The sequence below is a fragment of the Lissotriton helveticus genome, chromosome 5_1, assembly GCF_964261635.1.
Source record: "Lissotriton helveticus chromosome 5_1, aLisHel1.1, whole genome shotgun sequence".
NCBI lineage: Eukaryota > Metazoa > Chordata > Amphibia > Caudata > Salamandridae > Lissotriton > Lissotriton helveticus.
This window is the reverse complement of record NC_136065.1, coordinates 563,203,291-563,229,715: the sequence shown is the minus strand read 5'-3', so window position 1 is coordinate 563,229,715 and position 26,425 is coordinate 563,203,291.

Sequence of the window (26,425 nt, the reverse complement as noted above, 5' to 3'; positions counted from 1 at the left end):
AAACAGGGACTCAAATTAGATCAATAAATTCAAAGCTGTTCTGAACAGGGGCCCCAAAAATATGTTTGGCCCAGGGCCTCCAAAATCCTTAAGATGTTCCGGCGTACAGTTGCTTGTTTCCCTGAGGCCACATTTGTGTAGTTTTATGGGGGTATGGTAGGTCTGATGAATATACTTAAAGTGTATAATGCGCAGGTTGCCGTTAGGCGTGAGGGCGCTGGTCAGTTTGCAGATATGTTCCCAATCCGTTTCCAGTAGTGGTGGGATTAATCTATCATTCCATATCCGGGTTGGTAACCCTCTCATCACGTACTTCCCTATATAATTTTGTTAAATTTGAGTGCAAAGTTTCTAAAAGTAACGAAAGAAACAAGTTAAACTACACTTCTGATTATTTGGTGTATGCATTTATGGCCACCAGCACATGACAGTCATCAGGTATAGGTGCAGAAACTGATGCTCAGTTAGCTTTGTGCTGGCAGCATCTTCTGTGATGATGGTAATTTGCTGCTCAACTTGTCAGGAGGCCTAGGCACACCGTCTTGTGTAGTGTGACTTTATTTTTTCCATCCCTGATGATCTTGGAGTGCTAACTGCAGTACTCAAGGAATTAAGATAGAAGGCTCACAATTCAGTGTACCTTCAGATCTACGCCTTTCTTTGATTGGATTGGTTTGCTTTGTGTCTCATTTTCCAGAGAGGTCACAGTTTACTTCGTGTGGCAGCAACTCTGTGTCGATGTCCTTCCAGGAACTGCTCTTAGGCTTTGTATCGGGTGGTTCAGTGGCTGTGAGCATCAGTGGTAACTTTGTTGATTTCATCCATATATAGGCAAACCCCTTATATAACCAGTTGTATGTGTCCTTCAATGAGGTATGTGTGTCTGCATTCAGTAGTAGTATTTTACTACACGTGTATGGACAAAGAATCTGTTGGGTTATTTACACCTGGGCAGTACAGGATGCTAAAGTTCTACACCTGCAGTTGGAAGGCACAATTATCAATCTCTTTCTCATAATATTAATAATTATTGTGTGTCTGCATGGGTCCAGATGGCAAACTCTAGTACTGCCCTTTCATCAGTCTTTTGTCCTCGTCCGAACATTGCTCCCAGGCCACAAGGACTGACGTTACCTACCAGCTCTGTTGCTTTTTTATTGGGTCAAAGTTTTTAATTGTTGCATCTTAAAGGAGGGTATTCGTGGTCCCATGCGGTCCTTTTTCTGGTCAATCTTACTGAGGTCAATTCTGTCTTCCTAGTTAGTTCACAGAGGGGCTCGGTGATTGGGGATACGTTCAAAATGAACCGGCCACTTTAAGTGGCCATTCCTAAGAAGCTGTGGGCCACTGTGGCCTTGTGTGGTAGTTTGTCAGTCTTGAGTGTCTGCTATCTGTTCGAAACTGTTTGTACTTCATTTCTGGGAAAAACATATCTTTCCACAGATTGCAAATATGTCTTTCATAAAATTGCATTTGCTTTTGTCGAATTGAATCCACTTTCTGAAATCCTTTGCACAGCTTTTAGGCTGCAATGATGTTCTATATTTTGGTAGTAAGACTCAGAATATCATCATTGACGTTCATTATTGCCACCAAAGTTGGGATTCCCCAATTGCATTCTGCCACGCCTCGGTGGGTGAGGCTAGTCAAAAGTGTAGTCTTTTGCAGCATGGCTGCCCAATTTATGCACAGAAAGCGGGTATGTATCTGGTGGTTTTATCCATTTACAGGTGGTGATAGGCAGCCTTCGAGTCAAATATTGCAAAACACTGGAATGTACTAAGAATAAGATCTGCAAGTAGATCACTTAAACGAATTAGCCATTGTGCTTCAGCACTACATACCCTGACTTAGAATTTGGTCTTTATTTATTCACTGTCATGCTTGACCATGGTTAAGAAGGTGCCTGTAAAGGGGTGCAGTCCACTACCCCCATATGCATTTGTCCATGGGTTTAATTTAGTGAGTTTTGGGCATGGTTAGAGCCGCAGGGCTGTGCTTTTTCTCTCATGTTTCCAGACAAGGCGATATAAACCTTGCAGAACGTAGATTATTTTGTGATGAATTGCACAACTATTTTACGAATCCTTTTAAGTACTGATAACTTTTATGGTTTTATATGCTGAAACCGAATAAAGTTGATAGATATGAATCAATGCAACAGTTTCAGTCCCAAGAATGGTGATCTTGCACGTAGATTGTCAGAGTTTTCTAAAGTTTTTTTATTAAATGGTTTTATAAGTGCGAAAACACAGTTTGTGCACTGCATTCACATCATACATCATACATTGTACAAAAACCAATTCAAACAATTAACCTGTGACTTCTAGTCTTGATGCCCAATTGCCCTCCAACACAGTCCTCTATTAGTACAGATATTCACATGATACCTACAGTTTAACAGCACTATATATCTCCGCACTCCGATAAAGTGTCTTGTTCCTGAGATCTCAAATATTGCAGCAACGGTTCCCAAATGTCCTTGGGTCGAGAAGAAGTTGGGAGATCTTCTGCATACAACTGTAGGTTCTCCCTCAAGTATACAAGATCCCTTATCCAATTGTCCGGTTGCGGATGATCTGAACTGTCCCATCTCAACGCCACCCTCCTCTTGGTCAGCAATAACGCAATTCTAATAAATTTGCCAGTGATCCATAGATCGTTGGAGTTTGTTGTGCCTTCCGATTGACAGCTGAGAAGGAAGAGGAAGACCTTTTCTTCCCTGTCAGCAGGTGTAAGCTATGGGGGGGAAACAACCTTTACAACGCAACTTTCACAACGCACTACCATTACAACTAAACTTTTACAACGCAAAATCCATTACAACGCATGCCATTACAACGCAACCATTACATCGCATGACACTACAACGCATACCATTACAACGCATGTCATTACAACGCAGTCATTACAACTCATACCATTACAACGCATACCATCACATCGCATAGTACCCTTACACTATCCAAAACTTACCCTACTGTTGCACCCCCTGGAGTTAGAATAGTAATTTTTACCCCTACACTATCAAACACTTACCCTACTGTTGCATCCCCTGGAGTTAGAATAGTAATTTTTACCCCTACACTATCCAACACTTACCCTACTGTTGCACCCCCTGGAGTTAGAATAGTAAGTTTTTACCCCAATACTATCCAATACTTACCATACATGCAATGTAATGGTATGCATTGTAATGGTATGCGTTGTAAAGGTAGTATGCGTTGTAATGGAATGCGTTGTAAAGGTAGTTTTTAGACAATTCGTTGTAATGGCATGCGTTGTAATGGAATGCGTTGTAAAAAATGCATTGTAAAGGCATGTGTTGTAAAAGTATGCGTTGTAACGTCATACATTCCAATGGGGGTGGTTGTCTGATGAGAGCACAGACTGGCTGTTTGACATTGGCCTGAGTGTTCAGTGGGGTTTATGGTGGGAGATAATAGGTTCAGGATATTCGCTGGACATGGGCTGGTAGGAGAGCCAGATTTAATGCTTTGGAGAATGGTCAGTGACTCTTCAAGCTGAAACTCAGGGAAAGCTAGTAAAGATGGAGGATCCAAGAGGTGAAATTGGCTATTAGAACTAAGGTAGAAGGTCAGTTCTTCCTCTGAGATGTTAGTGAAGGCTTGTTGGACCACGGAGATCCTTTTGTGGAAGAATTGAGCTATTTGCTTAGACCATTCTTCCATGCATGGCCATTCCTTTGTGCCGGCTTTTGGAGGGGGGGGCGGGGGTAAAGGATTTAACTATGCTAAAGATTTCCTTACTCTTATTTTGGGCATTTTTCTACCTTGGTTTGAAAGATGTTTTTCTTGGCTGCCTTCACGAGAATGTAATGAGCTTTTAAGGTGTCTTTATACACCTACCTGTCCTCAGGTAGATAGGATGTTTCTGTTACATTTTTCTACAGTTTCTTTTGCTAGATCTGAGGGAACCGTTAAACCATGGAACTGGTGGGGCTGACCTCTTTGAGAAGCGGGAAACAACCGGTACCGCTGCACCAATGTTGGTTCGGAGCCATGCATCTATTGGGAGGGCGTCCGAGTCGTGGCAGCCAGACAGCTCCGGTGAGGAGCGACCGAGGGCATCTGCTAACATTGGGATGGATATTTTATGGAACGTCCTGTAATTAGGGACCCTCTGACTTGCGTTAGTCCGAGTACGAGGGGCTGTGGCAGAGTTGGGAATGACAAATTTTAATCGGAGGTAGTCAGACCAGGTAATGGGAAGAGGTAGGCTTACTGATATGTCAAAGTTGTGAAAGATTTGGTCTAGGGTATGGCCCTTCTCATGGCCGAAGAAATAGATGGAAACATGTTGCTGGCCTGCAGCGTCTCCTTGAAACCAAGGAGAGGGGCTCTTCAACTCCAAGGGGATGGAGCACCCAATAACTTTAAAGTTCAAAAATCAATATACCCTTTGGAGAAACCTTAGGTAATCTTGAAACCACAATTCATGCAGCAATATTCATACTGCACACAGGATATTACTCACACTCTGGATGTTTAAGGCACTTATATATAAATGTAATAAGATTTATAATGCAAAACAAAGATACAAAAAATACACAATATACAGTTTAAAATCTTAAAATCATTAAAAACACAGTAGATCCTATTGGGAATTCATTCACATTAAAAAAGGAGAAGTAATCTAGACCACTGTATTAGTCATACAATTTGTTAATTTGGATCAATAGACAGCACTATGCACGGACATCAATTCCCTGTCTAATTCTAACTGCTGGCTTTGTACAACATTTAACACCAAGGCACAGGGAAACAAGGAAATCTTTTCCATTGTCCATATGTATATTGAAATCTCCCAGAATAAGGCAGTTGTTGTATTTTAAGGCCGGGGCGTTGGTGGCTGTATTAATCGTAGTAATAACATTTCCAATTGCACCGGGAGGTCTATAAATCAGAAAAACAGCTATACTATGATGGGGGATAAGGTACAGCGGAAGCCTAAGGACTCTGCACCCTCGACGGTTTCCATCGGGATGGGAGTGCAGTCTAGTTTTTGATTGTAAATTATGGTGACATCGCACCCCTTACCACCGAGTCAGTCCCTCCTAAGGATTTTATAACCCGTAGGGATGGCTGAGGTGATAGTAGGGTTGGAGGCTTCAGACAGCCAGGTCTCAGTGAGAAATTAAAGATCAGGCTGTTTGTCTAAAAGTAGGTCATAAATGTGTGGTTCATGCATTTGCATAGAGCGACAATTTAAAAGGGTGGCCTTTAATTCCTCTGTTTTCTTATTGCTTTTACACTTATTGTTGGTTGGAATGATCTTGGGTACGTGTTTCTTGGGAAAGAGGAGAGACCAGTTGCACTTATTGCATCTATCGTCTACCTCCAAGCTCAGAACAGCCACTGTACACTGACATAATGGTAGCCGCCTAAGGCTAAGCAGTTTTTCCCTATCGTAATATAGTGGAAAAAACTCACCGGAGGGGAACTGGGCAGCATGTCTGTCTGTTTGCATCGGGAATATATAGGCTAATGCCTGTGATGCAAACTGGATCGCTAACGCAGCTGAGGAAGCGGGAACTGTGTGGGCAGAATTGAGGAGCGTGATAGTAGCACCAGCCCTCCGCACAATCGGCGTATCAGCCACGGCAGAACAGGACTGGAGGAAAAGCAAGATGAGAATCGGAGCAGCTAAGAAGGTGTAGGCAAGCAGAATCAAGTAAAGTGCAAGTGTGCATAGGTAGGAGAAATTGTTAAAAAGTACAGAGTAATTCAGCCACACATATACAATTTAAAAAGTATTAAAAACCTAGTAGCAGGGTATGAAACACTAAATCCTACTGCTGTCAGCTGCACACGTCTGTTTGCATCGGGAATATATAGGCTAATGCCTAGGATGTAAACTGGATCGCTAACGCAGCTGAGGAAGCGGAAACAGGGACTCAAATTAGATCAATAAATTCAAAGCTGTTCTGAACAGGGGCCCCAAAATATGTTTGGCCCAGGGCCACCAAAATCCTTAAGATGTTCCGGCGTACAGTTGCTTGTTTCCCTGAGGCCACATTTGTGTAGTTTTATGGGGGTATGGTAGGTCTGATGAATATACTTAAAGTGTATAATGCGCAGGTTGCCGTTAGGCGTGAGGGCGCTGGTCAGTTTGCAGATATGTTCCCAATCCGTTTCCAGTAGTGGTGGGATTAATCTATCATTCCATATCCGGGTTGGTAACCCTCACGTCACGTACTTCCCTATATAATTTTGTTAAATTTGAGTGCAAAGTTTCTAAAAGTAACGAAAGAAACAAGTTAAACTACACTTCTGATTATTTGGTGTATGCATTTATGGCCACCAGCACATGACAGTCATCAGGTATAGGTGCAGAAACTGATGCTCAGTTAGCTTTGTGCTGGCAGCATCTTCTGTGATGATGGTAATTTGCTGCTCAACTTGTCAGGAGGCCTAGGCACACCGTCTTGTGTAGTGTGACTTTATTTTTTCCATCCCTGATGATCTTGGAGTGCTAACTGCAGTACTCAAGGAATTAAGATAGAAGGCTCACAATTCAGTGTACCTTCAGATCTATGCCTTTCTTTGATTGGATTGGTTTGCTTTGTGTCTCATTTTCCAGAGAGGTCACAGTTTACTTCGTGTGGCAGCAACTCTGTGTCGATGTCCTTCCAGGAACTGCTCTTAGGCTTTGTATCGGGTGGTTCAGTGGCTGTGAGCATCAGTGGTAACTTTGTTGATTTCATCCATATATAGGCAAACCCCTTATATAACCAGTTGTATGTGTCCTTCAATGAGGTATGTGTGTCTGCATTCAGTAGTAGTATTTTACTACACGTGTATGGACAAAGAATCTGTTGGGTTATTTACACCTGGGCAGTACAGGATGCTAAAGTTCTACACCTGCAGTTGGAAGGCACAATTATCAATCTCTTTCTCATAATATTAATAATTATTGTGTGTCTGCATGGGTCCAGATGGCAAACTCTAGTACTGCCCTTTCATCAGTCTTTTGTTCTCGTCCGAACATTGCTCCCAGGCCACAAGGACTGACGTTACCTACCAGCTCTGTTGCTTTTTTATTGGGTCAAAGTTTTTAATTGTTGCATCTTAAAGGAGGGTATTCGTGGTCCCATGCGGTCCTTTTTCTGGTCAATCTTACTGAGGTCAATTCTGTCTTCCTAGTTAGTTCACAGAGGGGCTCGGTGATTGGGGATACGTTCAAAATGAACCGGCCACTTTAAGTGGCCATTCCTAAGAAGCTGTGGGCCACTGTGGCCTTGTGTGGTAGTTTGTCAGTCTTGAGTGTCTGCTATCTGTTCGAAACTGTTTGTACTTCATTTCTGGGAAAAACATATCTTTCCACAGATTGCAAATATGTCTTTCATAAAATTGCATTTGCTTTTGTCGAATTGAATCCACTTTCTGAAATCCTTTGCACAGCTTTTAGGCTGCAATGATGTTCTATATTTTGGTAGTAAGACTCAGAATATCATCATTGACGTTCATTATTGCCACCAAAGTTGGGATTCCCCAATTGCATTCTGCCACGCCTCGGTGGGTGAGGCTAGTCAAAAGTGTAGTCTTTTGCAGCATGGCTGCCCAATTTATGCACAGAAAGCGGGTATGTATCTGGTGGTTTTATCCATTTACAGGTGGTGATAGGCAGCCTTCGAGTCAAATATTGCAAAACACTGGAATGTACTAAGAATAAGATCTGCAAGTAGATCACTTAAACGAATTAGCCATTGTGCTTCAGCACTACATACCCTGACTTAGAATTTGGTCTTTATTTATTCACTGTCATGCTTGACCATGGTTAAGAAGGTGCCTGTAAAGGGGTGCAGTCCACTACCCCCATATGCATTTGTCCATGGGTTTAATTTAGTGAGTTTTGGGCATGGTTAGAGCCGCAGGGCTGTGCTTTTTCTCTCATGTTTCCAGACAAGGCGATATAAACCTTGCAGAACGTAGATTATTTTGTGATGAATTGCACAACTATTTTACGAATCCTTTTAAGTACTGATAACTTTTATGGTTTTATATGCTGAAACCGAATAAAGTTGATAGATATGAATCAATGCAACACTTTCAGTCCCAAGAATGGTGATCTTGCACGTAGATTGTCAGAGTTTTCTAAAGTTTTTTTATTAAATGTTTTATAAGTGCGAAAACACAGTTTGTGCACTGCATTCACATCATACATCATACATTGTACAAAAACCAATTCAAACAATTAACCTGTGACTTCTAGTCTTGATGCCCAATTGCCCTCCAACACAGTCCTCTATTAGTACAGATATTCACATGATACCTACAGTTTAACAGCACTATATATCTCCGCACTCCGATAAAGTGTCTTGTTCCTGAGATCTCAAATATTGCAGCAACGGTTCCCAAATGTCCTTGGGTCGAGAAGAAGTTGGGAGATCTTCTGCATACAACTGTAGGTTCTCCCTACAGTATACAAGATCCCTTATCCAATTGTCCGGCAGCGGATGATCTGAACTGTCCCATCTCAACGCCACCCTCCTCTTGGTCAGCAATAACGCAATTCTAATAAATTTGCCAGTGATCCATAGATCGTTGGAGTTTGTTGTGCCTTCCGATTGACAGCTGAGAAGGAAGAGGAAGACCTTTTCTTCCCTGTCAGCAGGTGTAAGCTATGGGGGGGAAACAACCTTTACAACGCAACTTTCACAACGCACTACCATTACAACTAAACTTTTACAACGCAAAATCCATTACAACGCATGCCATTACAACGCAACCATTACATCGCATGACACTACAACGCATACCATTACAACGCATGTCATTACAACGCAGTCATTACAACTCATACCATTACAACGCATACCATCACATCGCATAGTACCCTTACACTATCCAAAACTTACCCTACTGTTGCACCCCCTGGAGTTAGAATAGTAATTTTTACCCCTACACTATCAAACACTTACCCTACTGTTGCATCCCCTGGAGTTAGAATACTAATTTTTACCCCTACACTATCCAACACTTACCCTACTGTTGCACCCCCTGGAGTTAGAATAGTAATTTTTACCCCAATACTATCCAATACTTACCATACATGCAATGTAATGGTATGCATTGTAATGGTATGCGTTGTAAAGGTAGTATGCGTTGTAATGGAATGCGTTGTAAAGGTAGTTTTTAGACAATTCGTTGTAATGGCATGCGTTGTAATGGAATGCGTTGTAAAAAATGCATTGTAAAGGCATGTGTTGTAAAAGTATGCGTTGTAACGTCATACATTCCAATGGGGGTGGTTGTCTGATGAGAGCACAGACTGGCTGTTTGACATTGGCCTGAGTGTTCAGTGGGGTTTATGGTGGGAGATAATAGGTTCAGGATATTCGCTGGACATGGGCTGGTAGGAGAGCCAGATTTAATGCTTTGGAGAATGGTCAGTGACTCTTCAAGCTGAAACTCAGGGAAAGCTAGTAAAGATGGAGGATCCAAGAGGTGAAATTGGCTATTAGAACTAAGGTAGAAGGTCAGTTCTTCCTCTGAGATGTTAGTGAAGGCTTGTTGGACCACGGAGATCCTTTTGTGGAAGAATTGAGCTATTTGCTTAGACCATTCTTCTATGCATGGCCATTCCTTTGTGCCGGCTTTTGGAGGGGGGGGCGGGGGTAAAGGATTTAACTATGCTAAAGATTTCCTTACTCTTATTTTGGGCATTTTTCTACCTTGGTTTGAAAGATGTTTTTCTTGGCTGCCTTCACGAGAATGTAATGAGCTTTTAAGGTGTCTTTATACACCTACCTGTCCTCAGGTAGATAGGATGTTTCTGTTACATTTTTCTACAGTTTCTTTTGCTAGATCTGAGGGAACCGTTAAACCATGGAACTGGTGGGGCTGACCTCTTTGAGAAGTGGGAAACAACCGGTACCGCTGCACCAATGTTGGTTCGGAGCCATGCATCTATTGGGAGGGCGTCCGAGTCGTGGCAGCCAGACAGCTCCGGTGAGGAGCGACCGAGGGCATCTGCTAACATTGGGATGGATATTTTATGGAACGTCCTGTAATTAGGGACCCTCTGACTTGCGTTAGTCCGAGTCCGAGGGGCTGTGGCAGAGTTGGGAATGACAAATTTTAATCGGAGGTAGTCAGACCAGGTAATGGGAAGAGGTAGGCTTACTGATATGTCAAAGTTGTGAAAGATTTGGTCTAGGGTATGGCCCTTCTCATGGCCGAAGAAATAGATGGAAACATGTTGCTGGCCTGCAGCGTCTCCTTGAAACCAAGGAGAGGGGCTCTTCAACTCCAAGGGGATGGAGCACCCAATAACTTTAAAGTTCAAAAATCAATATACCCTTTGGAGAAACCTTAGGTAATCTTGAAACCACAATTCATGCAGCAATATTCATACTGCACACAGGATATTACTCACACTCTGGATGTTTAAGGCACTTATATATAAATGTAATAAGATTTATAATGCAAAACAAAGATACAAAAAATACACAATATACAGTTTAAAATCTTAAAATCATTAAAAACACAGTAGATTCTATTGGGAATTCATTCACATTAAAAAAGGAGAAGTAATCTAGACCACTGTATTAGTCATACAATTTGTTAATTTGGATCAATAGACAGCACTATGCACGGACATCAATTCCCTGTCTAATTCTAACTGCTGGCTTTGTACAACATTTAACACCAAGGCACAGGGAAACAAGGAAATCTTTTCCATTGTCCATATGTATATTGAAATCTCCCAGAATAAGGCAGTTGTTGTATTTTAAGGCCGGGGCGTTGGTGGCTGTATTAATCGTAGTAATAACATTTCCAATTGCACCGGGAGGTCTATAAATCAGAAAAACAGCTATACTATGATGGGGGATAAGGTACAGCGGAAGCCTAAGGACTCTGCACCCTCGACGGTTTCCATCGGGATGGGAGTGCAGTCTAGTTTTTGATTGTAAATTATGGTGACATCGCACCCCTTACCACCGAGTCAGTCCCTCCTAAGGATTTTATAACCCGTAGGGATGGCTGAGGTGATAGTAGGGTTGGAGACTTCAGACAGCCAGGTCTCAGTGAGAAATTAAAGATCAGGCTGTTTGTCTAAAAGTAGGTCATAAATGTGTGGTTCATGCATTTGCATAGAGCGACAATTTAAAAGGGTGGCCTTTAATTCCTCTGTTTTCTTATTGCTTTTACACTTATTGTTGGTTGGAATGATCTTGGGTACGTGTTTCTTGGGAAAGAGGAGAGACCAGTTGCACTTATTGCATCTATCGTCTACCTCCAAGCTCAGAACAGCCACTGTACACTGACATAATGGTAGCCGCCTAAGGCTAAGCAGTTTTTCCCTATCGTAATATAGTGGAAAAAACTCACCGGAGGGGAACTGGGCAGCATGTCTGTCTGTTTGCATCGGGAATATATAGGCTAATGCCTGTGATGCAAACTGGATCGCTAACGCAGCTGAGGAAGCGGGAACTGTGTGGGCAGAATTGAGGAGCGTGATAGTAGCACCAGCCCTCCGCACAATCGGCGTATCAGCCACGGCAGAACAGGACTGGAGGAAAAGCAAGATGAGAATCGGAGCAGCTAAGAAGGTGTAGGCAAGCAGAATCAAGTAAAGTGCAAGTGTGCATAGGTAGGAGAAATTGTTAAAAAGTACAGAGTAATTCAGCCACACATATACAATTTAAAAAGTATTAAAAACCTAGTAGCAGGGTATGAAACACTAAATCCTACTGCTGTCAGCTGCACACGTCTGTTTGCATCGGGAATATATAGGCTAATGCCTAGGATGTAAACTGGATCGCTAACGCAGCTGAGGAAGCGGAAACAGGGACTCAAATTAGATCAATAAATTCAAAGCTGTTCTGAACAGGGGCCCCAAAAATATGTTTGGCCCAGGGCCACCAAAATCCTTAAGATGTTCCGGCGTACAGTTGCTTGTTTCCCTGAGGCCACATTTGTGTAGTTTTATGGGGGTATGGTAGGTCTGATGAATATACTTAAAGTGTATAATGCGCAGGTTGCCGTTAGGCGTGAGGGCGCTGGTCAGTTTGCAGATATGTTCCCAATCCGTTTCCAGTAGTGGTGGGATTAATCTATCATTCCATATCCGGGTTGGTAACCCTCACGTCACGTACTTCCCTATATAACTTTGTTAAATTTGAGTGCAAAGTTTCTAAAAGTAACGAAAGAAACAAGTTAAACTACACTTCTGATTATTTGGTGTATGCATTTATGGCCACCAGCACATGACAGTCATCAGGTATAGGTGCAGAAACTGATGCTCAGTTAGCTTTGTGCTGGCAGCATCTTCTGTGATGATGGTAATTTGCTGCTCAACTTGTCAGGAGGCCTAGGCACACCGTCTTGTGTAGTGTGACTTTATTTTTTCCATCCCTGATGATCTTGGAGTGCTAACTGCAGTACTCAAGGAATTAAGATAGAAGGCTCACAATTCAGTGTACCTTCAGATCTATGCCTTTCTTTGATTGGATTGGTTTGCTTTGTGTCTCATTTTCCAGAGAGGTCACAGTTTACTTCGTGTGGCAGCAACTCTGTGTCGATGTCCTTCCAGGAACTGCTCTTAGGCTTTGTATCGGGTGGTTCAGTGGCTGTGAGCATCAGTGGTAACTTTGTTGATTTCATCCATATATAGGCAAACCCCTTATATAACCAGTTGTATGTGTCCTTCAATGAGGTATGTGTGTCTGCATTCAGTAGTAGTATTTTACTACACATGTATGGACAAAGAATCTGTTGGGTTATTTACACCTGGGCAGTACAGGATGCTAAAGTTCTACACCTGCAGTTGGAAGGCACAATTATCAATCTCTTTCTCATAATATTAATAATTATTGTGTGTCTGCATGGGTCCAGATGGCAAACTCTAGTACTGCCCTTTCATCAGCCTTTGTTCTCGTCCGAACATTGCTCCCAGGCCACAAGGACTGACGTTACCTACCAGCTCTGTTGCTTTTTTATTGGGTCAAAGTTTTTAATTGTTGCATCTTAAAGGAGGGTATTCGTGGTCCCATGCGGTCCTTTTTCTGGTCAATCTTACTGAGGTCAATTCTGTCTTCCTAGTTAGTTCACAGAGGGGCTCGGTGATTGGGGATACGTTCAAAATGAACCGGCCACTTTAAGTGGCCATTCCTAAGAAGCTGTGGGCCGCTGTGGCCTTGTGTGGTAGTTTGTCAGTCTTGAGTGTCTGCTATCTGTTCGAAACTGTTTGTACTTCATTTCTGGGAAAAACATATCTTTCCACAGATTGCAAATATGTCTTTCATAAAATTGCATTTGCTTTTGTCGAATTGAATCCACTTTCTGAAATCCTTTGCACAGCTTTTAGGCTGCAATGATGTTCTATATTTTGGTAGTAAGACTCAGAATATCATCATTGATGTTCATTATTGCCACCAAAGTTGGGATTCCCCAATTGCATTCTGCCACGCCTCGGTGGGTGAGGCTAGTCAAAAGTGTAGTCTTTTGCAGCATGGCTGCCCAATTTATGCACAGAAAGCGGGTATGTATCTGGTGGTTTTATCCATTTACAGGTGGTGATAGGCAGCCTTCGAGTCAAATATTGCAAAACACTGGAATGTACTAAGAATAAGATCTGCAAGTAGATCACTTAAACGAATTAGCCATTGTGCTTCAGCACTACATACCCTGACTTAGAATTTGGTCTTTATTTATTCACTGTCATGCTTGACCATGGTTAAGAAGGTGCCTGTAAAGGGGTGCAGTCCACTACCCCCATATGCATTTGTCCATGGTTTTAATTTAGTGAGTTTTGGGCATGGTTAGAGCCGCAGGGCTGTGCTTTTTCTCTCATGTTTCCAGACAAGGCGATATAAACCTTGCAGAACGTAGATTATTTTGTGATGAATTGCACAACTATTTTACGAATCCTTTTAAGTACTGATAACTTTTATGGTTTTATATGCTGAAACCGAATAAAGTTGATAGATATGAATCAATGCAACAGTTTCAGTCCCAAGAATGGTGATCTTGCACGTAGATTGTCAGAGTTTTCTAAAGTTTTTTTATTAAATGGTTTTATAAGTGCGAAAACACAGTTTGTGCACTGCATTCACATCATACATCATACATTGTACAAAAACCAATTCAAACAATTAACCTGTGACTTCTAGTCTTGATGCCCAATTGCCCTCCAACACAGTCCTCTATTAGTACAGATATTCACATGATACCTACAGTTTAACAGCACTATATATCTCCGCACTCCGATAAAGTGTCTTGTTCCTGAGATCTCAAATATTGCAGCAACGGTTCCCAAATGTCCTTGGGTCGAGAAGAAGTTGGGAGATCTTCTGCATACAACTGTAGGTTCTCCCTACAGTATACAAGATCCCTTATCCAATTGTCCGTGAGCGGATGATCTGAACTGTCCCATCTCAACGCCACCCTCCTCTTGGTCAGCAATAACGCAATTCTAATAAATTTGCCAGTGATCCATAGATCGTTGGAGTTTGTTGTGCCTTCCGATTGACAGCTGAGAAGGAAGAGGAAGACCTTTTCTTCCCTGTCAGCAGGTGTAAGCTATGGGGGGGAAACAACCTTTACAACGCAACTTTCACAACGCACTACCATTACAACTAAACTTTTACAACGCAAAATCCATTACAACGCATGCCATTACAACGCAACCATTACATCGCATGACACTACAACGCATACCATTACAACGCATGTCATTACAACGCAGTCATTACAACTCATACCATTACAACGCATACCATCACATCGCATAGTACCCTTACACTATCCAAAACTTACCCTACTGTTGCACCCCCTGGAGTTAGAATAGTAATTTTTACCCCTACACTATCCAACACTTACCCTACTGTTGCACCCCCTGGAGTTAGAATAGTAATTTTTACCCCTACACTATCCAACACTTACCCTACTGTTGCACCCCCTGGAGTTAGAATAGTAATTTTTACCCCAATACTATCCAATACTTACCATACATGCAATGTAATGGTATGCATTGTAATGGTATGCGTTGTAAAGGTAGTATGCGTTGTAATGGAATGCGTTGTAAAGGTAGTTTTTAGACAATTCGTTGTAATGGCATGCGTTGTAATGGAATGCGTTGTAAAAAATGCGTTGTAAAGGCATGTGTTGTAAAAGTATGCGTTGTAACGTCATACATTCCAATGGGGGTGGTTGTCTGATGAGAGCACAGACTGGCTGTTTGACATTGGCCTGAGTGTTCAGGGCAGGTGCTCCATTAGGCACATGCAAACTGCTTCATCTTACTTCCTGCTGAAAGCGTTGCCTCACAAGCTCCAAATGCTTTGCCAGTGCATGCCATTGCCACATGGCCCTCTTAACCTTCCTGTTGGGGTAGACCATTCATACTACCAAGAGTCTCTGCAAGGTAGGGTGCAAGATGCGAATAGCTAATGCTGTCCCCTGGTGCGAACAGGGCCCCTTCTCTTTTTAGCAAGAGTTGACTGTTTTCCATGAACATGGATGCCGGGTTTGAGGGATCATCCTAGTGCTAGGCTGCGCTTGAAATTCATTCTTAGCTTAAACGGGATCAAGTGATGGATCACAGAGGACTTGAAACTGGGTACTTTTTGTGTTCTCGCCTCCTTCCTCATTGGTACACGTTCATTTTTTGTTTAAATATCTTTATTGTTTTTCTTAAGATTATCTGAAGCTTCATGCCTGTACATGTAAATCTACATTTTAATTATACTTGACATAGTTGTGACGTATTACATGAAAATGAATACACAATACACCGTAATGCATACTTGTCACTACAGGCGGCCTATGCTTACAAAACGGTGCATGCTACTTCTTGTTCATACTGTTGCATTTTAGTTCCCAAACCGGAGATAATAACGCCTATGTGTATGTAAACATGACTAGGTAAGCCAAACATGTGGTTCCTCGGGGCGTATAACATAAGCATATGTGAGAGGTATAAATGTGTATCAATTCCCATATGCCACTGTGACTTGGAACTTGTGCAGAGCGATAACAAAAAATGAAATAAAAAAAATGTAAAAAAGGATGGACCAATAAGACATATGTTATCTGAAATACAAACCAACAACAAAACAAAAAAAACCTGCCATCGAATATGAGCAAAGAAAATGTGTATAGAATTACTGGGCACGCAACTGTGCACCTTTTACATGCTATTAAGGTGGCACGCCAGGGTGACATTAAGGCTCATGAAGGTTTCAGATAGCGCTGCTATTCAATCAGTTGGTCAGGTGCTAAGGGAGACTCCCAGCGACAGACTCGGACTGAAGACGCGCTGCATCAGAGGTCGTAGTGCTGACTATGATTATCTCGTGGTGCATGGCTTGGGACCTTCAGTGATTGGGTCATACATCGGTGGGTGGGGTGCCGGCGTCATCCCTGTCTCCTCTGCTCGTAAGAGCCGTGCGTATGGTGTCCCAGGACTGTGCTATGGGATATTTACGGAGCCCCGCTGTTTCCTCCCTGTGTAGTGTGATACTTTCAGCCTGTGCCCATATTGTGAGGGATCTTTCCCAACTGGCCATCTCTGGGGGGGCACTGTGTTTCTAATTCTTTGTGATTAATCGCTTCGCTACGATCAACCCCAGGTCTCGAAATCGTGATGTGACTTTGTTTCTCTTGGACCGGGCATAGAGCCCCGGTATGCAAACTTCCCATGTATGTGGCAGGGATGTATCTGTACAGAACACAAGCACAGTGGCTACTTCTTGCTAATAGAGTTGTAAGAAGGTGCAGGACCAGAGCATGTGGAGCAGGCTCGCATTAAGTTGCTGGCAGCTTGGGCACGCGAGGGGGCGATGTTAAAGTATCTGTTTATGTTATCAGGTGAAATGTATGTTCTCTGTATAATGTATGTTTGTATTAGTTTGAATCTGGAGTTTCTCTGTATATACGAAGAGCTGGCCAGGACTGCACTCCATTCCTTTTCCATCCAAGGTTGGCCCCTGTCCGTTTCCCAGCGCATATAAAGACTTAGCATCGATTTCAGTGTGTGTGTGTGAGTAGAGCTGCCACTAGCCAATGTACTATATGCTATCCCACACCCATTACATGTAAGTACTGTAGTAGCAGATGTGTTGGCAGCTCAGTCGTCAGATCCCCCAAGAGGTCGAAAGGGTCCTTATGAGGGAAGCATGCAATAGAAATTGCCCTACCGGTAAGCCACTATCTCCCACCAGTGCCTCAAAAGTAAGTAGTGCACCATCCGTGTATAGGTCACCGAGGGTATCTATGCCCACTGCATGCCAATGCGTGAGAGCTTCCTCGGATGTACCTGCCCCCCTCTGGGCGTGCCCAAGAGTGGCAGTATCGGAGCATATGGAATTACTGTACAGGTAAGGTGCAGGCTCCTTCTAAAGCACTTATGTGCCAGTTTCAAATGCAATTGAGATAGCCATCGGGACTTAGCAACCGGATGGAAAAGATGATAAATCTGGGATGGGGTCTAGGGCCGTTGCAGGGTCGCCGTGTCCTCCAGACTCTTGCCACTTAGCCACTATGTCACCCATTGTAACTGAGCTGCTATATAGTACAGCTCCATATTAGGGACTGCTAATCCACCCGGACTGGCGGGGGCGTAAAGTTTCCACAAAGCAACCCAGGACCTGCCTTTGTTCCAGATTAGGTCACGGAACATATGTTCCAGTTCACAAAAGATCTCGGTTGGAACATAGATTGGGAGGTTATAAAAATAATATAGCAGTTTTGGAAGGACAATCATCTTGATCAAGGTAATTTGTCTCATAACATTTAGTGGAAGCAACTTCCAGAACTGTACTTGGGCCCTGACAGCCGAGATCGCTCTAGTTAAATTACCTTCCAATAAATCATCGGGCATCCGGTATATGAAGACGCCAAGGTAGCGAAACGTGGTGGAGTACCACGGGAGAGGAGAGTCACCGAGGAGAACGTCTGTTTCCACCGTGCCTGCACTGAAGAGATAAACTCCTGACTTAGCCCAGTTAACCCAAAGACCCTACACCTCCTGAAAGGCCCAAAGCGTATCCGCTATGGACGCAGGGATGTCGCTAATGTCACGGACATACAATGTCAAATCATCGTCATACAGAGAAACGGCATGCATCCCATCTCCCAATTGGATTCCCCACGTCTCCCTATTGTTGTGAAGCAGCATTGCCAATGGTTCCATTGCTAGGGAAAAGAGTAACAGGGATAAGGGGCAACCCTGGCGCGTCCCCCGCCTAACTCTAATGGGGTCCGAGATGAGCCTACCGGTTCTAACCCGAACAATGGGCTTTTGATATAGTAACTGACTCATGCTCATATAATGGTCCCCTAGGTTGTATTTACGGAGGACTGCTGCTAGATAGGGCCATTCCAAAGAATCAAATGCTTTTTCCAGGTCCAGCACCAGATATCCAGATCGGGGCCATCTGGGTAACACGTAGTGCTGGACCCAGAAGAACCTGTGGATGTTGAGTGAGGTATTCCTGGCGGGAACTAAACCGTTCTGGTCGGGGTGCACCAGCGTTTTCACTAAAGGCGAGATCATTGGTACACGTTCAAGCTGGCTCACACAGTCTAGCATGGATTTAGCCAATGGTTCGCTTTCTCACTTTTGGGCCTCACACAATAGAACGCACTTTTTCAAATTCATTGTCCAGATTGAGTTGGGCAGCTTGTAGAGCTCCTCTTCCACTTGATGTTATGTTATGTTATGTTATATGTTCTTATAAAGCGCATTGCTGCCCCAGCAACGGGGTGTCCCAGCGCTAAAGCTGACAGGAGCATGCAGGGGAGAGAGATGTAGTAGTAGAGACGCTGTCACACTTCCATCTCTTTTATGCATCAGTTGAAGAAGTGACAGCTGCATGCCTTACATTTAGGGGCATCAAATTCAGGGGCTACAAGGTATCTGAATGGGGTTTGACATGCCCGTGCACGTCATGCAGATTCTGGGGCTTTTTTTCCTCACTAGGACCCCATTTTCCACTACAGCGATCTAGTGTTGCAGCACCACATAGGTAGCAGAGTGCACGCCGAGTTGAGAAGTATTTTGCTAGTGTTCTGTTCTTTCTACATCCTCCTTGAAAGCCTCTTTGGGAACCCGCTCAGCACGACATGACAAAGTTGGCACAAATATAGACTCACACCCTTTGTTACCTTGCGCATTATAGTACCTAACCGTGGCATTTGCTCACACTGTAATGAAGATCTGTCAAACACTCACACAGATTAGTGGTAGGGCACGGGACCAAATTGTCCAAATACACATCTGGATGGTATCACCTGCCTAACTATCTACTTGACAACAAAAATCTTATGGCCTGTGTCAGAGGTTTTATATATATATTAAAGCAAAGGTAGGCAAAGCGAAACCATTTGAAAAGAAAAGTAAAAGTCAGGAAGCGATCTTTGAGGAATGATGTAAAAAAGGCTCCTTCCACCGGATCAGAAAGCCTACTTCTCTAAGTTTCAACAAAAATACTGTTTGGTCAAAGGTTTTGAATGTAGTGGGTTGGTTTTAAAAGATTACACCCGCTGCAACCTGGTAATCTAGAATGGTACCTACTTCATCCACCGCTGTTACCAGGACAATCTCAGTGCCTCTACCCATATCAAATCCAAGCTGCCAATGGGCTAAGATGTCAAATTGTTCCAGGCTGGTGGACAGTACAGTAGTCTACAGGTAATTCTTTTATTTACCTTGCTCAACGTTGGAAGCAACATGATAGGAGGGAACGTTTTTGTGAAAACACAGCAGAAAACACTCATCACAAGACTAATATGAAGATTAATAATTTGCGGTATGAGAATATGCTAATAGCTAGAAACAGCATGTACCTTTGTATTTCGTTCAAATAGTGTGGAGTGGAGTTAGGCACTATACCTGTTTCTTGAGATCTAAGAATTCTTAAACAGCACCTGCCTTCCCCTTTGCGTTCTGTTTTGTTGATTTCTTGGGGTCCATGTCTGGATCTTTGTGATTTATGAAGTTTGTTGCTTCATACCACAACCCAGAAATTAGTGTCATTCCATCACACTTGCCTACGCAAAGTTTAGTTTTAAATATATTGTTTTCACCACACCTCAGACTAGGGTGTTTGTTTAAAGCAGCCTTTTCCAAAAAGTAGCTTGCGAGCTACTGGTAGCTCTCCAGCTACCTATTAGTAGCTCTCCTTTGTACAGCCCAGCCTACTAAATTAGAAGCTTTGCTTGGTTGAATTAATATATCTATTGTACACAAAGATTGAAAAGCATGTACTTAAAACCAGTGGCGGCTGGTGACATTTGAAAGTGGTAAGGAGTAAACGTTGAACATGACTTTTATATAGCGAGCAATGTGAACCTGGGGTCCAGATGTGAACCTGGGGTCCAATCTCTCTCCCGAGAAATAACTGAAAAAAAGATTGCCGAATGGTGCATTTTAAAGCAAACTAATGTAGCGATAAAGGAAGGCTTATAAAGCAGTGGGAACGTATAGTATTGAAATATTAAAAACATTCAAAACTGCCCCATATCTTTCTATATTAATATGTTCAAAAGTTACTGTAATGTGTAAATGTACAGCGTGACAACTTTAGCACTTTAAAATGTATGCTTGCCCAGTGTCTTCAACTGCATGCAGCATTAACTTTGGAAAAATATGCTCCAACCAGACTTTGAGAAGCACCCACAGCTGCTTGCTGCAACCAGTCATATAGAAACATGTGCAGACAGGTCTTTAATGGAATGAAAAAAGTAGGGGCTCTCTATAAAGGAACGTGTCAAATACATTTTTGTAGTTCCCATAGTGTCCCACCTGACCTGTATTTTGGTTTCGTTCTGAGAAATAAATGTATCCAGATAAATGACACAACAACTGACATAGACCTAAAGCCTGTCAGTACGATTGGCTTTGTCAATGAGTGTTAGCTGTTTAGGGTAAATTAGTAACAACAATTTGTTATATATAATTACCACTGGAAATGTTTCAATTCTGAAACTGTGAGTCTGTGAATGAAATAGCATTGAGGCCTCTGGAAGGAGTTTTGGCCTTCAGTTATGTGTTCTTTATGTTAGATATGTATCCTCTTTTTTTCTGCATATGAAGTCCATCTGCACATCTTCAACCACCACTCTTTCCTTCTCAGCATCCTCTTTTCACTCTTCCCCGAATGCACTTCCTCGCATCACTGTCACCTCACCGCCCCCAAACATGCGCTGCACTCCCTCAAATTTAAGTACTTTCATTTCTCTTACATTTGCCTTGCAAATATTTTGACATCTGTATACCCCCTTCACACACATGCACAAAATTTCAGTTGCAAATGGTACATAAATATGACACCCGCTTTGTTTGGCTTCAGCCTTAGCACCTGCGCGCTCAATCAAAGCCCCCCAGAAACACCTGGCATGGCTCAAGTCTCAAAGTATGCACAGAAAAAAATACAGATAAACAACAAAATTACAAAACAGCTAACTCTTGGGGAATGCATGGTTAAGTAAAGAATGTGAAGTAAGAGAGGAACTAAATCGCTGAAATGTATTCTCTTAACGTTTTTAACTTTCATTGTTTGACAGTGGATTCATGTTTTTGGCATCAGTGTGTTAACTTAGGGGCATGAAGACACGGCCAGTTTTAATGTCATAGATCAGAGAACTGTCCACTGTAAGCAAATATTTCTCACCTTGCTTGACTCGGATATTTGGATCAACTTCGTAAGGGAACAAGAACCATGCTGGTCATTTGGATCCATTTTGCTGGGGAAGAAATACAGCAGCTCCACTTCTAATGGAGACAGCAATCTGCAGTGAGGGACTAGGGGTGTCACAGTGGGGGAGGTTAGTGTGATGAGGGGTCACAGCACCATATACATAACACAACATTAGCTTGCAAACACTTACCGTTACCAAGAACAAGGCACCAGATCAGACGTACTTGCATCCACTCTCACATATGATGAAAGGGTGGGACCTATGCCTTTGAATGACGGGCGTCTGAAGTAACGCAGGGATGAAGTCTTCGATGCCCGAAACCATGACGCTGATTGCATCACTGGCATACAAGAGTGCATATAACCATAGACCACAATGGCGATGAAGGGCTTTAAAACAGAAAGCTTTGTGTCCTGCATCACAGTTAAGAAAGTTGCTTAACTGTCTGGCTTCGGTCTCCTGGTTCAGAGCGAGGCGTGGCAGGCAGCCTGAAACAGAATGCCCGGACTTAAATGCATCAAGTTTATTTAGAGATACGAATAAATCGATCTTTTTAATATGTTTTTCTGTAAATATGTAGGAATTTCAGAGCATTGCAGCCTCTGAGCCCTAATGGAGAAACTGCCCCTGCTTAAAACAAAAGTCTATTTTTTTTAGAACTAGCACTAGGAATTTTATACACGATTTAAGACAAAACTTTAACACAGCCTAAACTAAAACCTATATAGGGCATAAGTGAGGAAGTGTACAGTAGGTAAAAGTATATTTTTAGAATGCAAATTATATTTTTGCACTTACTAACCCATCAGAAGTTGTTCATGAGGTAATGTGTAATCAGTGTGCATATGTGGTCCACACATTTTCAAAAGCACAGTCAATGATAAAAGCATCCACAAGCCTTTTTTAAAACAGCATGGACACTAAGGGCCTGATTTTGACTTTAGCGGTGCGGAGGAGAGGCACACTACAGCCCAGCTCCCGCACTGGCAAAGCTCACGGCTAACCACCCGCCAGATAACAAGTATTTTTGCAGTATGGCATACAGTCCTTTGGTGTTCCCACAACGGTGCCTTTCAAAAAAGCACTGCAAAGGGAACATCAAAGGCCATTCCTGTACGGCAAGAACTTTTAAGTCCATGCCGTGTAGGAACAAGGGGCGCATGCACACTTGGGGTCACAACATGTGCCCCATGCATATATCTCCAGGCCTAGAGGCACAATGGGGCCTGTTTCCTTCCCACCTCACGTTTCATGGCAGGCTCACTGCTGTGAAAAGTGGGGTGGGGAGGAAATTCATAATATGCTTGGTGGTGCCACAGCGGCACCACCAAGCATAATGTGGCTTCAGGACCGCCGCGCCACTGCCAGGGATTGTGGATCCCCGGCGGTGCGTCGGTCCCTTCACGTTCCAACTGCCGCACTCCTAATGCAGCCTCGGACCACGGGCGCGGCGGTCCACAACTGCCATTGCACCTCCGCAGTTGGTTCGGTGGTCCCAACCGGGACCGAAGAACTCGTAATCAGGCCCTAAAAATTACTTTTACAATATAACGCTGTAGGGATATTATATGCGTTAGCTTACCTATAGGCAGGCACCTTAAGGTCGGAGGTTACCTGTAGTCAACAGACCCCCCTCCCTCCCCAAAAGAATCTGTAAACGCAACTGCAGAGAGGCGGAGGCATTAGGGGTAACCCATAGAGAAAGAGGTGGGCAGGGGTAATAAAAAGCTGGCAAAACAAATAAAGTGGAGGCTGTGATGAGCTGCAATAGCATTCTGAAGAAGGGGAGGGGTGCCTTCTTGCAAGTAAAAGCAAAATAAATTGAGAAAAGGGCTTGTGGGCTTTACTGGTCAGTAGGAATACCTAGGGATGGTCAAAAGTAGAATTCGCCCAGAACCTTTTATAAGACAGCTTGAGCAAATTCACAGAAAATGTCAAGAAATTCTTATTTTTTTCTAATTAGCTGTCCCATCTCTAATATCATTATCTCCTCCTACATGTAAAGGACCACTATCGTATCCACTGAGGAGTTCTTTGCATAACTAAATCTCCTGCGTTCATATTCACAGAAGAGCTTATTTTAAAACAGAGCCCCACAGGGGGTGAAAATACTATTTGTTATGAGTTAGACAGTCTAGTAGTCTGTTTCTGAAGCTTATAGCAGTTATTATATTTGTTATGCTTTATTTATGTTCATGTTCCTTAAATATACACATGACGTTTCTTTTTGCAGGTCTTATTTAATTTTCACAAATACACCTTTTTACAATTCATTTGCACCAGGGCCGTTCAACCCCATGTGCACATTAAATAACTAATTCAGTCAGCTATAACCAAGTATACCCCACCTCCAACCCAGAGCAGCAATATCCGAAAAGAAAAGAAAAAAACAACCTTAGTTAATTGTCCAGAGAGATATTCCTGTATTCAATCTGTAAAGTGGTGCCCGCATATCAGTCATATATTTAAGTCACATTCACTCAATGTACACTGAACACAAGAGGCCAATATATTTTGTCGCCCAATTCACAGGTTTCACCCACTTCCATTGGGTTCGGGTAGTATTATCTGTTGTCATTTCCGACTATGGTGGAAGATTATCTGACTTTGCTTCAATTAAAAATAGAAAAGCCTCCTAGATGTCAACTGACTCACAGCCTGCTGCTCTAATCTTTTACAGCACTTAGACCTCTTTTTTCCATCATAGTCCAGTTCTGTACATCCGTCAACCATGTCCTGCTTTCTGGCACAGTGCTTGTCTTCACGTAGCTATATTCCTCTTGGCCAACACTAAAGCAAGGTCTAAAATCCGCACACATTTTTAAGTGTTTTGAGGCATTGTATCTGTCCCAGTAAACCTACAAAGGAATACAGCGGTACCGTCTTTCACATAATCTCTCGAGTATGTCCTATAACCGGACATGATTCTGGGAGCAACCCCACACCATCCACATAAAGTCAGTCTGCATCAGTGGGCATCTGGGGCATAGGTCAGGAGGAGCCCCTGGAAACATTATAGCAATCTCTTGGGGACAGACACATCAAATGCAAGTAGATTATATGAGTACATTTATACTGGCGGTTTCATGTGACAGTCTATGGGTATCCCAGTACACCAACCCACTTGGCATCTGTGAATTATCTTCTGATACATCGCTACCATTGCATCTTGAGTGAGTGTTAGCTCAGTGTAAAAAGCAGATGCCATTGCTGTGTATAGAATGGTCACAGCATATCTACAGCTGCATAACGTTAGTATTCTGGTGAGTACTTCTGATCTGGTAAGCTCTGTGTCCTCCGCCTCACATAAGTGTGTGCCACCTCCTTGAGCCTCCGTAAACACTACTATGGTATTTCCTGCACATGAATTGCCCGTATCCCAGTCTACAAAATACCTATTCCAGCAAAGGTTGGACACATGGACAGCCCTGGGGCAGTTTTTCAAGCATTTCATCTTCCCTTGTAGTACCCTTTTTGACTCCTCCCTCACACAGACTAGCCTGGATCTCAACATTTTCCTATACCCTATGTCCACAATAACTGTGTTGCACAATAGTATACCTCCCATGCCATCTTCATTCAGAAGCCTACTCATCCTTTCTATGGCCAATCTTTTTCTCTTAGTCGCCCAGATCCGGTCTGTGAGGAGTCTGTTAAGCACTGTAAAGATAAGAACACCTTTTATGTTATGTTATGTTATGTTATGTTATGTTATTAAAATTTCTAGAGCGCACAGCTGCCCCAGCAAAGGGGCGTCCTGGCGCTTTGACAGATGCTATAACATAACACACTAAAAAGACTAGCCGGAAACTGGAAAGAGGAAAGTTTTAATGGCCTGCCTGAAGGCGAACATATCCTCAAGAGCACGAATGTGGACTGGTAGCGAGTTCCATAGGCCAGCCGCTAGAACCCTAAAAGAACGGCCACCCATCCTGCTCAACCTGAAGCGTGGGCAGACAGCCAAATGGAGACCCTCCGATCTTAAAGATCTCGATGGCACATAGGGTGTAAGCAGAGTAACAAGTGCCGGTGGCGAAGAAGTTTTCAAAATTTTGAAGGCCAGACACAGCGCCTTGAACTTGATTCGCTGTCTGACCGGGAGCCAATGCAAGGCCATGATGGTACCCGACACCGAACAGTGTCTGGGAAGGCCCACAATGGCTCGTGCCGCGGCATTTTGTACTCTTTGGAGCCTAGAGGCCTCCGCTTGATTCACCCCTAACAACAGTGAGCTACCGTAGTCCAGCCTAGATAGTATTGAGGCCTGAACTACGAGCTGTCTGGTAGGGGGATCAAAGTACTTCAAGACTGGCCTAATACCACGCAATATTCCATAACATGTGGCAGCCACCTTCATGGTGTGGTCCTTGAAGGAAAGCGCAGAGTCTACCCAGACTCCTAGATTTCTCACTCCAGCCACTGGAATAGGTGTGACACCAAGCTCTGACGGCCACCACTGATTACCCCATAGCTCAGCTTGCTTCCCAAGAACCAATACCTCCGTTTTGGTGGCATTCAACTGGAGGCAGTTGGTGCGAAGCCAGCTTGCTACTGCCAAGAGACCCGCACGGAATCTCGAAGCTGCTACCTCGGGGTCTCCACTAAGTGTCACCGCTAGCTGTGTGTCGTCCGCATATGAGGCCATCGTAAGGCCCCACTGTTTGACGACACCAGCCAGCGGTTTCACATAGAGATTAAATATAGTCGGGCTTAGTGAAGATCCCTGAGGAACTCCCGTCTTCAGGGGGTAAGTA